The sequence below is a fragment of the Nicotiana tomentosiformis genome, chromosome 6 (assembly GCF_000390325.3).
Source record: "Nicotiana tomentosiformis chromosome 6, ASM39032v3, whole genome shotgun sequence".
Classification (NCBI taxonomy): Eukaryota; Viridiplantae; Streptophyta; class Magnoliopsida; order Solanales; family Solanaceae; genus Nicotiana; species Nicotiana tomentosiformis.
In genome coordinates this window covers 93,691,291-93,707,745 of record NC_090817.1, presented here as the reverse complement: position 1 = coordinate 93,707,745, position 16,455 = coordinate 93,691,291, and the positions used below count along the sequence as shown (strand labels likewise).

At 34.8% G+C, this 16,455-nt stretch overlaps 1 long non-coding RNA gene across 2 annotated transcripts; it reads left to right on the top strand.

Annotated features, from left to right (window-relative positions):
* The first annotated feature begins 1,372 nt into the window (after positions 1–1,372).
* LOC104116439 (uncharacterized) lies at positions 1,373–2,517 on the top strand. Of its 2 annotated transcripts, none has more exons than XR_011409167.1 (3): positions 1,373–1,484; positions 1,932–1,990; positions 2,105–2,517. It is a non-coding gene; the product is annotated as an uncharacterized lncRNA (long non-coding RNA). The 2 variants fall into 2 exon arrangements; XR_011409166.1 differs by lacking the exon at positions 1,373–1,484 and adding an exon at positions 1,508–1,826.
* The last annotated feature ends 13,938 nt before the right edge of the window (positions 2,518–16,455 follow it).

The following is a 16,455-nucleotide window of genomic DNA, read 5'->3' as shown; positions in this document are numbered from 1 at the left end:
ATTTAATAATAAAATATGTAAAAAAACATATGTTATGTATTTTGACAAGAGTGAGTTGCTCTAGTGGTGAGCACCCTCCACTTCCAACCAAAAGGTTGTGAGTTCGAGTCACCTCAAGAGCAAGGTGAGAAGTTTTTGGAGGGAGGGAGCCGAGGGTCTATCGGAAACAACCTCTCTACCCTAGGGTAGGAATAAGGTTTGCGTATACACTACCCTCCCCAGACCCCATTAGTGAGATTATACTGAATTATTATTATTGTTGTTATATATACTATGTATTTATTGATTTAGTGTAAATACCGAGTGCAAATAAAGTCTTACCATCACTGCATCCTGCATGCATCATCAACAATTTGATCACTATCACTAGTGTAATTAAGTTTCCAGCAGAAAATTAATACTATTATATTGTTTTTTTCCCTGATAAAAGATTAATTCCTTTTGATACTCATATACATAGTGACTATCACTCAAATGATGTAAATGGAATCTGTCCAAAAACTGCTTGATGTAGAGTTTCCAAATTGCCGTCAAACTGCATTGATCCAAGCAAAGTTGACATTTGAAGTAACGTTAGTGATGTGGGAAACTGAAAGTTCAATTCTATGTCCACTTGATGTCCTACTTTAATATGTCTAGCTTTCTCCTCTGCACTTGCACTTTTTAGGTCCTATCTTTAGTTTCTGCTTTAAAACGTCATCTTTGCCAAAATCCTGTTACACTAATCTTTATTTGTTGTAGTACGTAATTTATCTTATTTTAAAAATTATAATTAAGTTTTATGCACAATACTTGTAAATCTTCCGTTTTAATTTATGTGAACTCATTTGATTGAGCACGGAATTTAAGAAAAAAAAGAAGACTTTTAAACTTGTGGTGTAAAATGAGGCACATATTTTTTGTGTGACTATAAATTATTGTATAAAAGTAAATTTTTTCAAAATAAGGAAATGAATTATTCTTTTTGGCACGGACTAAAAAGGAAATAGGTTTACATAAATTAAAACGGATGGAGTATTTTTTTGAGTGACCTGATAGTATATTTTCTCCGTTTTAATTATGTGTTAACTTTTCTTATTAGTCTGTTTAAACAATAATGACATATTTCTATAATTAAAAATAATTTAACTTTAAAATTTTATTTTAATTTTAATAGGAAGCTTTTATAGACACACAAATATTATGCTCCCACAAAACTTTTATTCTTTAACATAAGTCTTAAAAGCTCTTTCCTTTTTCTTAAGCTCCGTATCGAATCAAACTACGTCATATAAATTAAAAAAAAAAAAAGAGGAAATAATTCTTTTACATTGTCAATAATGTGTATAAATATGGTATACCCTTTTATTCTTACTCTTGTTTCTTTCTAAAAATTTATATGAATTCTTCTGTTTTGGATGATGTAATACTAGAACTACTGACCCATAGTGTGGAGTGAAAATGACTGTTGCGCCGTCAAGAAGAGTGTCAAGCATCAACTAAGGGTCTGTACTCTGCACAGTCTTTTTCCGGTTAATAATGCGTATCTGATCTTCTTCTTCTTCTTTTCTCTGCAACTATAGCAGTTAGCTGCTAATCATCATATTCTTTACCTCTATCTGTCTAATCATGCATATTAGTGTGTCTGAAACGCTAAAGCTCCTCTATAAATTGCGATCAGTATTCCAATATTTACTTCATCTAGAAAATTAAATTAGTATTTCTTCTGTTTCATATTTGTGTAAGTGGAGTAAAAACTTTAATTCACATGGCCTTCACTAACAAGCACTATCTAATTTCTTTGATGATATTAATGGTAGCCTTGCAAGTGCAATATATATGCTCAGGTATCATTTTCTCACTTTAATTTTGTCTTTCTATTAGTGAGCTTTCTTTTCTGGTTCTGTCTTGTGCAAGACTTCGCATTTACTCTGCTTTAATCTATTTTGCAGACTGTTTATTGCTAAGTGGACACTCACATGGAAAAACCGCCACGCAACACAGCAGAAAGGTTGTTTATTTTGTGTAAATATATATATTCAGAGAGAAAGGTGTACATTTATTGATTTACCCTAATGTAAAGGAAGGGGATTTGATTTATTTATTTGTATTATTATTATTGCAGGTGCTTTACATGTTGAAGGAGAAAGAGACAGAACCAATTACTGTAACTGGAAGTGAAATTACTAAACAAGGACATGGATATGGAGAAACAATAAGCACAAGGAATAATGGGAAGAACAATAAGTTGGAATTAGGTGTGGAATTAAGAGAAGCACCTGCGAGTCCAGACCCTTTGCACCATCATGGGAATAAACCTGGGATTATGCCATAGCTGACACTGCTTACTTTACTTCTACTACTGTAATATTTACTTCTGCACACTAATCAGCTTGTTTAGTTTTCTTTTTAGTTTTCCTTTCTTTTTTGGGTCTGACCTTTCAATGAGGGGTTATAGTTCTAAGACAAATATGTAAACAGGCTTTTAAAAACTTGCAAGAAGCTTTTGCTATGTAAAATATTTCATTTTGTTAATTACCTCTTTCTTGTCAAGAATATTGTCTTCTGTTAATTTTCTCTCTTGTCACTAATTTCGTCTATGCAAAATGGAATTTTTTTTCTTGTTTACTAAGTTCGGTCCATAGACTCGTTGATGTACGACTAGATTCTTTTTCGTAAACTACTTTATGTATATTTTTATTCTATACAATTCTGTTTTACAAAATTTCAACTTTTTGTTTGATATATAGTCTCTCACTACGTTACAAAAAATTAAACAAACTAATACTTCAGCTTTGAGTTCAATCAAACACTGTTTTATTATATAATGAATGGAGAGTACTCTACTTTTTTTTTCCTTACATCTACCTATAGAATCTATGACGTGATCATATACTACTGCCACTAACTAGAAGATTAAGATAGTGGGATACATCAAACCTACTATAGAACTCCCCGTTTCGATGAGTCCGGAACCAAAATAATATATTTTTGGACTCGAGACACAAAAATAGATGAAAAAAAAAGTTAGTGACTAAAATATATGTAGCGCCCTTTAAAATGACGCTATATTTGAATATGAAAAGACGACCAAGTATATCGTCGTTTATTAAGGCGCTATACATATTTTGTGGCCCACCAATAATTATTCTGCGCTTAACTGACATAACAATAATTCAAATGGATATAGCGCCCTTATTTGAGGCGCTATATCTCAAAAAATTCGACCCCCCGAATTGGGCATTGCCTTATTTAAAAACGTTAAGGATTTTGTAAAAATCCATTGAGAAAAATTCTCAAATCTTGTTAAATTTTTCTTCGTTAAGTTGTTTTGCATTTTGTCATAATGTCTGAACACTGAAGAATTAGGGTTTCATTATATTGGGTGGGTGAGGTTGGTGGCGAATAACTCACTAAGTTATAGTTTATCTCAACAGTATCATGTTAAGTTGCCACTTACAATGGAGTATGATAGATTGAAATCGTTGTTATGTAAAAAAAATGAGTGTGAGGAAACGTTCGGTGAACCTTAAAGTAACCGGAAGATATCCGTATTCTGTCACTCCGCAAGTGGTTGCTTGTTATGCTGAGTTTAACATCGAGGATGATGAAACTCTGAGTAATCTTTTGAGGACTCCGGATGAATATCGGGAATTTCTTTTGATAAAAATGTTGGAAGTGTACGTCAAGGCTGAAGACGTTCGCAATAATGAGGTTGCGCAAAGCAGGGATATCCCTCAGTCATCGGGTGGTTATTTTGGAGCAGTTTTAGCCGAACAGGTTCCAGCTGAAAGAGTTTGGCCTGATCTAAACTTATCTCCACGGGCGAATGAGGAGCGAGGAAATAATTTCTCTCCTACTTTACATGATCCACAAGACGAGTGGTAAATTTTAATTTTTCTTTGTGTTACAATGTTTATTTTTGCTGTATTAAATTTGTATTAACACTCATAAATTCCAGAGGGGGTACTAGCTAGATATGAATTTTACAAGTTATGAACCAATTTCCAGTTGGAATATGTGTAGTTCTGGTGTGTTGGATCATGGTGGTCTATCCGGGGAGTCATCACTAACAGGATGATGTCCATCATGGGATGTCAACACATTACGATTTGTAAGTGAAGTGATATAGCTATATGTAAAGTATTTATCAATGTGAGTAACTCATTATTTTGTTGGTTGTGCAGTGAGAATGAGCAAATTGAACGAGGATGATGAAACTCTGAGTAATCTTTTGAGGACTCCGGATGAATATCGGGAATTTCTTTTGATAAAAATGTTGGAAATGTACGTCAAGACTGAAGACGTTCGCAATAATGAGGTTGCGCAAAGCAGGGATATCCCTCAGTCATCGGGTGGTTATTTTGGAGCAGTTTTAGCCGAACAGGTTCCAGCTGAAAGAGTTTGGCCTGATCTAAACTTATCTCCATGGGCGAATGAGGAGCGAGGAAATAATTTCTCTCCTACTTTACACGATCCACAAGACGAGTGGTAAATTTTAATTTTTCTTTGTGTTACAATGTTTATTTTTGCTGTATTAAATTTGTATTAACACTCATAAATTCCAGAGGGGGTACTAGCTAGATATGAATTTTACAAGTTATGAACCAATTCCCAGTTGGAATATGTGTAGTTCTGGTGTGTTGGATCATGGTGGTCTATCCGGGGAGTCATCACCAACAGGATGATGTCCATCATGGGATGTCAACACATTACGATTTGTAAGTGAAGTGATATAGCTATATGTAAAGTATTTATCAATGTGAGTAACTCATTATTTTGTTGGTTGTGCAGTGAGAATGAGCAAATTGAACGTCATTTCCTGACTCAATTGTCCGAAGACGACATATTTAATCGGGATCTGGCAGATGCACAGAGTCAGGAAGAGAACAATGACTATGACAACAATGCCGATAAGTAAGGAGATGACACACCCTTCCCTAATGAGGGTGATGAGGAAGAGGAAGAGAATGCTGGACCTGATTTGACGAGGGAGCATGCTTCACCCCCGTTAGACCAAGACTGTATGAGTCCCACGTGTCGTTTCATTTAAGAGAGATTCCCAACCTTGATCATTTCCCAAGTATACCAGATGTGGATGGCCTCTCAAGGGATACTGACGAAATTCGGACAGTAATGTGGGATGAGTCTAGACCAACGGTGCTGTCAAAGGGCATATTTTTTCCTGATAAAGGGTGCCTAAGCAGGGCGGTGAAAATGTACAGCGTAAAAAAATGTCGTGAGATGACGATATGAGAGTCAACTCCGGATGTATATAAGGTTGTTTGACGTAGATGGTTTACGGGTTATAACTGGATGCTGCATGCAACGAAGAAGAAAACAAATATGTGGGTTGTGGGTAAATACATTGGCACCCACAATTGTGAAATGGACACATTCAGTGGGAATTACTTCAACTTGGATGTTGACTTGATTTCTCTTGTCTTGATTCCACACATTGAAGCATCCATATAGTACAAGATTAAAGAGTGTATTACATCCGTCCACCAGGAATATGGGTGCACCATTACAAAAAGAAAGGCATTTCTCGGGCGCAAGCGTGCGTTTGAAATTATTTATAGTAACTAGGATAAGTCATTTGCATCTCTACCCAGGTACATGGCCGCATTGCAACACTTTAACCTCGGGACTGTTGTTGAATGGAAGCTTAAGAAGAATTCGGGAATACCAGAATATATATTCAGATACGTATTCGGGCATTTAAACCATTAATTGATGGTTTTGTGCATTGCTGACCGGTAATATCCATAGACGACAGTCATATCTATGGAAAGTATGATATTAAGCTGTTGATCGTCGTTGCAGTAGATGCTAATAGAAGTATATTTCCCTTAGCTTTTGCTATTTGTGCCAATGAAATCCAAGAGACGTGGACACTATTTTTGAACCACTTGAAAGAGCACGTGATCAAACAACGTTCATGTATTTGTCTAATATCTTATCGGCATAGTGGTATTTTAAGTTATGTACAGAATTTGTGTGCATGGAAGGAACCGTATGCCTACCACCGTTACTGTGTGAGGCACCTGAAGGCCAATTTTCAGAAGGCATATCCCAATAAGGATTTGCATGATTTAATGTGGATGGATCCAACAGATCACCAAGAGTGTAAATTCAGGAGGCGCATGGAATCTATCAGGCAGGAAGACGAGGGAGCCTATCGTTGGTTAATGCGACATGAGCTTGACATATATTTCGCTGGCCCTAAGTATCGATCTGCGCCTCTAGCCATGCCATATATGTCTAGTCCACCCTCGAACGATCATCCCGCTGGTAATGTGTGATATGCCAGGCGGGCGGTGGAGGTACAAGCTGCGGGCGGCCAAACTGGCGAAGTACTCGCTCGCTGGCATGATTCTCCACAATATCAAGGCACATCAACGGGACGAAAGAGCTCCACATAATTCGGCCGACCGAAGAATAATCGGGCAAACTGGCTATTAGCTCGTCGATGTATGACCTCCAAATGAACTATTAAGTAACAACAGAAAATGTGAGTATACGCAACAAATATGAAGCCAGGCCAAGTAAACTTAGGTATACATTTACCTATGTGCCCTCCAGTAAATCCAACAAATCCCAGCACAAGGGGAGATTATGTCGAGCCTCGTACTCTCGTCCATATCCATGCCTATCAACCCACCTCCTAGCTAGAGGGAGAAACGGAGGTTGGGCACCCGGAGCTAATGATGGTAGAGGTGGCTGCAACTGCAGGAACCACTCCCAGGCCCAAACCTAACATACAAAGTGGACGTAAAATTTAAGGTATATTTTTACTGGGTATGTTATAATGAATAGAGTATTCGAATATGTTTTCACCTGTAGCAACGGCAAAAATCTAGCAACGTCACGCTAGGTGCCCATGCTCTCCCGGCACATCTGGCTGTATAAGTAGCCGAGAACAACAACACCCCAACTGTACTAGGGTAAATCATCTAGCCGCTCAAGATGATGAAGAAATCTTAAGCTGATTAGGTTCCCCGAAGTATTCGGGAACAAAACCCCTCCAAACATAAAGAGTAGCAAGAACCTCATGTACCGGTGAATATGAAGCTCCGGTGTATCGTTTGTGATGTCAGGGTGCAATGCCTCCAAATGATGTCGGACAGTCATCAACTACAGATGACTGGCCCCAACCAGTGTAGTCTCTTTTGGTGGCTATAAACCGGTGAGCCGCTGCAACATTTTCAGGTACTGCAAACCTGTCTGATCTCTCATGGCATGCGGCAGAGCAACATGGTGTCCATCAACGGGCAACCCATACATGACTTCCACATCCTGCAGCGTGATGGTGGCCTCGCCAATGGGCAAATGGAATGTATGCGTCTCCGGTCGCCACCGCTCTATTAGGGCCGTGATCAACGACCAATCGAGCTGCAACCGGCCGATCTCCACAATCCTATAAAAACCCGTATCCTAGAGGCATATGACTATACGGGGATGAAGAGGGTGGTCCCTGAGAAAGCCCTACATGTCGTCTACTCTCCTGGAGCAGAACGTCTTGGCCTGTAACTATCCCTCCCATATGTGGGACGACCTATGATCGCCGTGTAACAACAGTAGCTCCACGCTGGCAAGTCCGGGATGCAAAGGCGGAACCTCCATGTCGTCTACTGTAAATTAAACAAGATTACTTACATTATTTTACTTTAATATGTTAGTTTATTATTTTACATGTTAGTTTTATTATTTTATATGTTTGTTTTTAAATTAAATAATTAATTTTTATAATTATACAAGATTTAATTATTAAATATTCACATATGGGTTTCAGGCTCGATATTTGAGGCCTAGTAGCACTAAGATATCCTGAATTCTTGTGTTCATGATGAGAAATTTTTCTCGATTTATCACTCAACATGTATGTTATTTTAAATGTTAGTTTATTATTTATATGTTAGTTTAATGTTGTATATGTTAGTTTTATTAATTTATATGTTAGTTTTATTATTATATATTTTTGTTTATGACTCACTTATTTTTAACTATAATAAGATTAAATAATTAATTTTTATAATTATACAAGATTTAATTATTAAATATTCACATATGGGTTTCGGGCTCGATATTTGAGGCCCAGTAGCACCAAGATATCCAGAAAATATTATTGTTTTCTCAGGTTATTTTCTTATGATCATTGACTAGAATTGGACAGAGTTTGTGTTTGAACTATCAGATATTTTGACGTAATTTTGGGTATAATAGCTACTTAAATGATTAATTTCAATAACTACAAGGATACTACACTAAAGGGCACTACATTTTACTACGCTAAAATGATACTACATTATAAATACAAGCAATACATTAGGCCACAAGATACCACCAGAGGGAACTATAGTAAGAATTTATCTATTTTACTAATCTTTAACTTTTTAGCAAATAAATAATCTAAACCGGATAAAAATAATAAATAAATTTAATCACAAAATATTCTTTTAACAACTAATATTAATTTCTCTATTTTTACTATTTTTTTTAGCACACTAATATCATAGTCCGGATAAAAATAAAAAATTAGTTAAATCGCAAAACAATCACAAAACAACATAGAACACATTAAAAATAACTAATATGCATTTTTTATACGAATTTTAACAAAAACTAAGTCGGAATACTTCGATTTAAGGTTTTTGGAAAGTTAAAGATTTGGTAATTTGGAGCCGAAACGAACAACCCACAACGAGAGAACCCCTTAGTTAGGATGTGGGACCGAGAATCTTTACTTTTTTTTGGGACGGGTGGGATCCACTTGAGATTTTTTGGTCGTTAATTGGGGGGGGGGGAGTTCTGTTTGGTGGGAGAAGGGAAGGGGACGGATTTAATATGTAGGTATAGCGCCGTTTGTTAAGGCGCTATATTATAACGCCTTAATAAACGGTGCTATATCTGACCGTCTTTTCATATTCAAATATAGTATATTTTTAAAGGACGTTATATGAATTTTGGTCGCTAGATTTTTTTTTTCCACTTAGTTTTGTTTGTTGAGTCCAAAAATATATTATTTTGGTTCCGGACTCCAGTTTCGGTTATATTTAGGTTGTCACTTGTCAGCACTATAATTAATGTGATTTGGATCTCTTTCCAGTAGATATCCTCAGATTATTTGCTTTTTGTTCGAAGCTTTAAGCAACTGATCAAGAATGACAGTCCTGCCCACCTGAGTATTATTATCATTTCGGGCAACCAAATCGAATATTTTCATTAACTTTTTTCAATCTAATAAAACTTCTTTTCATGTAAAGGACACCTGCGCTTCCTTTCTCAGATTTCTCTGCAGTTTTTAAGGATAGTACAGAGGGCAGCACAGCTGGAAAATTTTGACAGTAGCTAGGAGAGTAATGACGGTGTAAATGATGTAATGATATTTTAGTAATTATACATCCAGCTGTGTCCTCTTGAGTCTTGTCTACATATTCCGTCCGTCTTAACGTGACATGTTAACTGGACAAATATTTAAGGAAATACGCAAAATTTATTATCTTAGATATGTTATGAAAATGTTTATAACAATAAAAATGTGTCTTTTTAAAGATGAAATATAAAATATAAAATTAAATTCTTTTTAAATATAAAAATTTATCATTTATTTATAGAACGGACTAAAATAATAAGAGTGTAACATAAAAAAAATATCTTTCACACCATTGTGTAAAATTGACCTATAATAATATATTACTTTCCTGACAATTAGAATGTGACTTTAGATGGGTTGTTGAACATGGATGATACTACTAGTATCAAATCAAAGACTGCAGGACAGAGTGATCAATTACCCTTTTGTAGCTGAATCCTTGTAAACTAAATTTTTTATTTATTGTCTCACACGGCACTAGTTATATAATACCTTTTTTTTATCTCATAATTTTGTCGTCACTGAATTTTGTGATAGCTGATGTATAAGAAATGAATCTACAAATGTGTAAGACAAAAAAAAAGCGTTAGTTGTGTAAGACACACTATAAAATTACTCGTTGTACACAGTTGATCGCTATTTCTTTAGGCGACCTATGCTAAAATTTTCTCCTTCCAATTAAACTACCTAGTTCTACTTCGTAGCCCAAATCCATGTACCCTATGGCGTATTCAGGAGCACTATTATTATGAAGATTTATGATTTACATTTGAAGGGCTCAATTTTTAGCTACAATACATGAGAACCTATAGAAGTTTGGATTTATGGAAAAGATGATAATTATTATACTGCATCTTTTTCCAGAGGAAATGTCTCCTTTTGATTTTGGATGATCATTAAAGATAAGATGTCGGACCATTTTATACAAATTACTTAATTATTTGAAGAATCATATAACCTTTTTTACTACTCATTACGTATCATTATCTTTTAGATGGAGTATTAATTATGCAAGATTAATGTAGTCATCTAACTTTGATACACTGTAGAAGCAAATTGTTTAGTACAGTAAAATGAAATGGGACCTTCTTGCAAAATGAGTACATAAGGACAACAAAACCCATAAATACGAGGCATACATAATTAAGCATAAGTAACGGTTCTACGAACAGTGTTCTGTTGTAAATGAACTACCAGATGCACCTAGCTCCCTATAAACGCTATGTTTTGTTATTAATATAATATAATGTTATCTTTCTGACCAAAAAAACAAAAATACCCGTTTCTGCATAGAGGACATTCCTGATAACAAGAGAAAATTAACAAAATACTAGTAGTACAATATTTTACATGACAAACTTGTAGCAAGTTTACAAAAGCCTGTTTATATGAACATTAACCTTTTAAAGGTCATAGCCAAAAATAAAAGAAATTAAACTAAAGAAGCCGATTTGCATAAGAAAATAACATAGAAAGCAGTATTAACATTTATGGCCGCTTTATTCTTAGGGGATACCCACATGATGGTGCAAAGGGTCTGGTCCCATAGGTGCTTCTCTTAATTCCACATGATATTCCTCCAACTTATTACTAATATTGTTCTTCCCATATTTCTCTGAGCCTATTGTTTTACCATTTCCATGTCCTTCTTCAGTAATTTCACTTCCAGTTACAGTAACGGGTGATGTCTTTTTCTCATTCAAGTTGTGAAGCACCTGCAATAATATACATTTTAATTGTCAGCCCATAAAAGTTAAACTTGATATAAATAATTCAAATCGATCTTCTTCCTTTACAGTAGAAATCGATATATAAGACCTAATTCCTCTCGGAATATTTCCACAAAGACAACCTTTCTGTTCTGAATTCTGTCTTGAGGCATGTTGGCCGCTTTTCCATGTAAACAACTACAGGATTGTGCTTGCATTGGAAAGAGGAAGATGCACAAGACCACCATTAAAATTAAACATGGCTGCAGCTTGTTATTAGTGAAAGCCATTTGATGTTCTTAACGTTAATTAGAAAAACACTCAATGAAGTAAATACAGGGAATAATAATCAAATTTATAGAGGAGCTCCAGCGTTAATTCATAAAAATATGAGAAGTAGGAACTAAATGATTATACAGCGCAGTCATTTAAGGATGTAGACATAAAGAAATGATGATTGGCTGCTAGATTTGCACAGCTAGCTATCTGAAGAAGATTAGATACGCATTATTAACCAGAATGAAATTAGTGCAGAGAACAGAGTACAGACCTATAGTTTTCTTGATCTTCTGCAACGTACGTAACATAGCAGCTAATAATGGACGGCGCAACTATCACTTTCAATCCAGTAGTATTAGTCTGTAACCCCAACTTTTTTTAACATTATATCATCATACTGGAACTGGAGCATGCATATAAAGTTTGAGTTTAATTTTATACATCATCAGAAATGTAAATTAAATCCTTAAATTTTTTAGCACATGAATTGTTTTAAGGTACAATGCAAATTCCAAAACCTTGCATCTAAGTTATACATAGAAATCAGCTGCATGTAATTCGGTCGAAAATTAAGTAAATTAGTCGCAAAAGTCAAAGAAAATATTTCTGACAACAGAAATGGTGGTCTCACAATAAAAAATTAAAATTCCGACCGATTTCGGTCAGAACTTGGTCAATATTTGACCAAGACCTGGTCATACTTGTATATAATCTATAAAAATAATTTTTTATTAAAATTTTTCAATTTTTTTTCGCCCAAGGCAATTGGTTTTTAATATAACAAAAAATATATATATTTAATTTACCAACCGGAATAAGTTATAATTAAATATTTCCGACCGAGTTTGATCGGAAAAATAATTAAAATATAAATTTAATAATATTACCGACTGAAGACAGTCGGTTTTTGTCAACCTTTATATAAATGGCTTTTAAATAAATAATATTTAATACTTTATATATATATATATATATACTATACTATATTATATGTACATCTTATATAGCTTATATACTATACAATTAGTGTGTGTATATATATATACCAATTACTTAACCAATGTACGATATATTTAATTCCGGCTAGTTCATATATTTTTTTTATATAAAACAATTAATGTGTCATTTCAGGATTATAAATGAAATTTTAGAAAAAATAACTAAGCATATTTTTACATTAAAATGTAATCATAATTTTATTCACTTGAAATAATTTTTTATTGATATATGGAATCCTTATTTAATCCACTCATTTTTTATTGATTAGTAAGTAAATATTCCATGGGAAGAGAAGTAGTGGGGTTTTCCATGGGAAAATAATTTTTTATTAAACTTTTTCAAAAATTCCGACCGATTTCGATCGGAATTTGAAATTATGCTCTTGTCCCACGTTGGCTGAAATGGGAAAATAAGTTTTTATTAAAAAAATTTAAAAATTCCGACCGATTTCGGTCGAAATTTGAAATTTTGCCTTGTCCCACATCGGCGGAAAGATGTGAGCTTTTCCATCTTATAAGTTGAGCTTTGATGCATAAAGTCCAACAGTTGTGGACTAACAAAAAATAAGCAAATATAGGAAGGTTTGTAGTTAGTGCTTAGTAATAAGATTTAATATTCTATATTTAGAATTAGAATTCAATAAAATAATAATGATAATATATACTAGTACTAATTAGTAATATAGTAATAAGATATAATATTGTGGTGCTATGATATCTCGAGTTGGGGAGTATACATGCGATACAAAAAAATATATATCTGGAAGATTTCTAAAATTATTATATATTTAAAATTCTGACCGATTTCGCTCGGTATTTGAAAAATAAAAATAAAAATTAATTAATACCGACCGATTTCGGTCGGTAAATGCAGTTTGACTGTCAGTCAACGCATTGAATAAACCGACCATTTTCGGTCGGAAAATTTTGACCGATTTCGATCGCAAAACGTTAGCGACCATCATTTTTCCGACTAATTAAAAGCGGTCGAAAATCAGTTGCTTTCTTTCAATTTCCAACCGATTTCGGTCGGTTTTCCTCGACGAATCTAAGTAGTTTTTTTAGTAGTGGTAGATGATTTGCCAATATAAGCATCATCATTTGTGAACTAAACAACCACCAAAATATTTATTCTCTCGTACTCTCAAAAGACTATCCTCTCAAAAGACTATTTTTCTTCTTATTTTTCCTCGGCAATTCTTTTTTTGTAAAACTCCAAACTTCCAGCCACGAGTGCACGTGTTTGGGAGGATTGTGGAACCTTGGGGAGCAACCAATTTTAACAATTTGCACCCAGCCCGACCGAAATCACTTTCAAGGCAGTGGCTTGTCACGACACAGTGTTTTTCGATAAGTTGGTCTTGTTTCCTTTTTGTTCTTGCTCAATATTATCTACTATTTTCCCCACAAAACTATATATATTTCTTAAAAAATTCATTGAATGTGTATAAATTATTAATTTAAAATTTAGTAACTTAAATGATTTGGAATCCCAAACCCATAAACTTCAAATCCTGACTCTGCCTCTACATGTTACGCTATTACATTTAGTCACTTAAACTTGCATAAATTGAATAATTTTCTGGTGAGTTATGTTGTATCTTGCCTACATTGTAACTATGGGTGCACATAGGTTGGGTTGGTTCAGATTTTTTAATTACCAAACCAAATCAATTGTGTCAGGTTATTAAATCTAAAGACCAAACCAAACCAATAAATATCGAATTTTTTTAATCGCAGTTATTCTCGGGTTTTTTCATTAAGTCTTCATAGCAAAAAATATAGAATTTGTGCTCCAAATATTTCGTTAATCCAAGTAAGACAAAACTATATTAGGTGTTCTTCAAGAAAATAACATAAAATATGAGATGATTCATGACATTGTACTAAAATACATAATAATAAAGATAACAAAATTGCATAAAAGAAATATTATTAATAAGTTATCACGACTCAGAATCCAGCTAGTCGTGATGACACCTATCCCAACCCGCTAGGCAAGCCAATTTAACAATAATCCAATTTCAAATGAGATTTACTGAGAAATAATGATGAAATAACTGAAATTTTATACAATAACCCAATGACTGGTAGTACAAATCATGAGCTTCTAAGATTTAGAGTTTACAAAGCTTGTATGAAATAAATACATCATCTGTTTGAAATATACATAAACAGATTTATAAATCTAAAGCTACCAAGAAAAGGAGGCAGCTATAACCGGAACGCAGATACATCTTCAATGCCAGCTCCCACCATACACAACAACATCAGCTCCAAAATTTGCACGCAACATGCAGAAGTGTAGTATGAGTACAACCAACTCCATGTACTCAATAAGTAACAAACCTAACCTTAGGTTGAAAGCAGTTACAAGTTTGGACAATGGTCAGAGTCCAACACAATTAGCCAAGAACAACTCGTAATAATATAATAAAAGCAACACAAGTAATAACTCAATGATATGATGCTCAACTCGTTCAGAGTCACTGAATAATATGCATGCTTTTCAGGTATAACAGTAAAACCCAAATCTTTCACTGAAATCACCAAACTGTGATTTTTCCCAAAAACTTTCAACAACAGGTAAGATTTTTCATTATCAGATAGCATGAGGAAAGTGCATCTCTATGCCTACATGTCAATGTGCATGTGAAGCCATGAATATCACAATACCGTTTAGCATGAGGAAATGCATCTCTATGCGTACATGCCAAGTATGCATGTCAAATGGAATGCATCACATCGAAGAAATCATGTACTCATACTCTCAGAGTACTCAATCTCACTGTGTCACACTCAATCACTCGGTACACAATCGCTCAGCACTCAACACTCGACACTCAATCACTCGGTACACTCAATCACTCAGCACCCGGCACTCAATCACTCAGCACCCGACACTCAATCACTCGACACTCGGTACCTGCACTCACTGCTGGTATGTCAGACTCCGGAGGGGAGGATCCTACCCAAGCGCTAATATAAACCATCATGTCCTACTGCGGCGTGCAGTCCGATCCCATCATAAATAAATAAAACTTGTTGCGGCATGCATCCTGATCCCATTAATAATAATAATATATATAAAGCCAATATAGTCTGCTGCAGTGTGCAACCCGATCCACAATATCTCTTACAATACGGCCCTCAGCCCCCAACTCAGTCATCAATCTCTCCAGTCTTTCAGGCTCACAAATCTCATGCCAATCAGCCAAAATAATGATACTATGATGTGACAACAATTTATAACAGAGGTTAAGATATGATATGAAAATGAATGAATATGACTGAGTATGTAATTGCAATTTAAGAAAATAACTCAATAGCAGAAATGACCTCGGTGGGTCTCAACAGAACAAGCATGTAGCCTAAACATGATTTCTAACATGATTCATAACTCAAATAATCAAACAAGTAGGGAAAACATGGAGGTAACATGAGATAACAACAAAACAAATCCGGTCATAGTCTAATAGTTGACTAGAATCATGATTTCCTTGGTGCACGCCCACACTCTTGTCACCTAGGTTAAATACTCTCAAATTCAAGTTTAGATATGTTATTTACCTCGAACAAGCCAAATCCAATATCGAGTAAGCCAACCCATACTCTAGGAATTCCATCCCGCGCGTATCAACCTCCGAACGACTCGAAACTAGCCAAAAGCAACTCAAATACATCAATTAATGCCTAAAGAAACAATCCCAAATGATATACGTGGAATCTTAGATCAAAAGCCCAAAGTCAACCAAAAATTAAAGTCAAATACGGGCCCGCATATCGGAACCCATTAATACTTACAAAATCCGATGACCTATTCAATTATGAGTCCAACCATACAAATTTCACTCAAATCCGACTCTAAATCGATATTCAAAACTCAAAAATTCATATTATGATAGCTCAAAATCCGAGCTCCATAGCTCAAAATATGATAAAATGTCTGAAATCTTCGAAATAGAGTACTTAAAAGTCTGCTCCAGGTATACTCTTCTTGAATGCAGAAGGACCATCGCATTCGCGATACACAAAACACTCCGCCACAAAAGATCCTACGTGTTTGCAGCATATATCTCGCGAACGCGATGCGTAGCAGATCCAAACCTCTGCA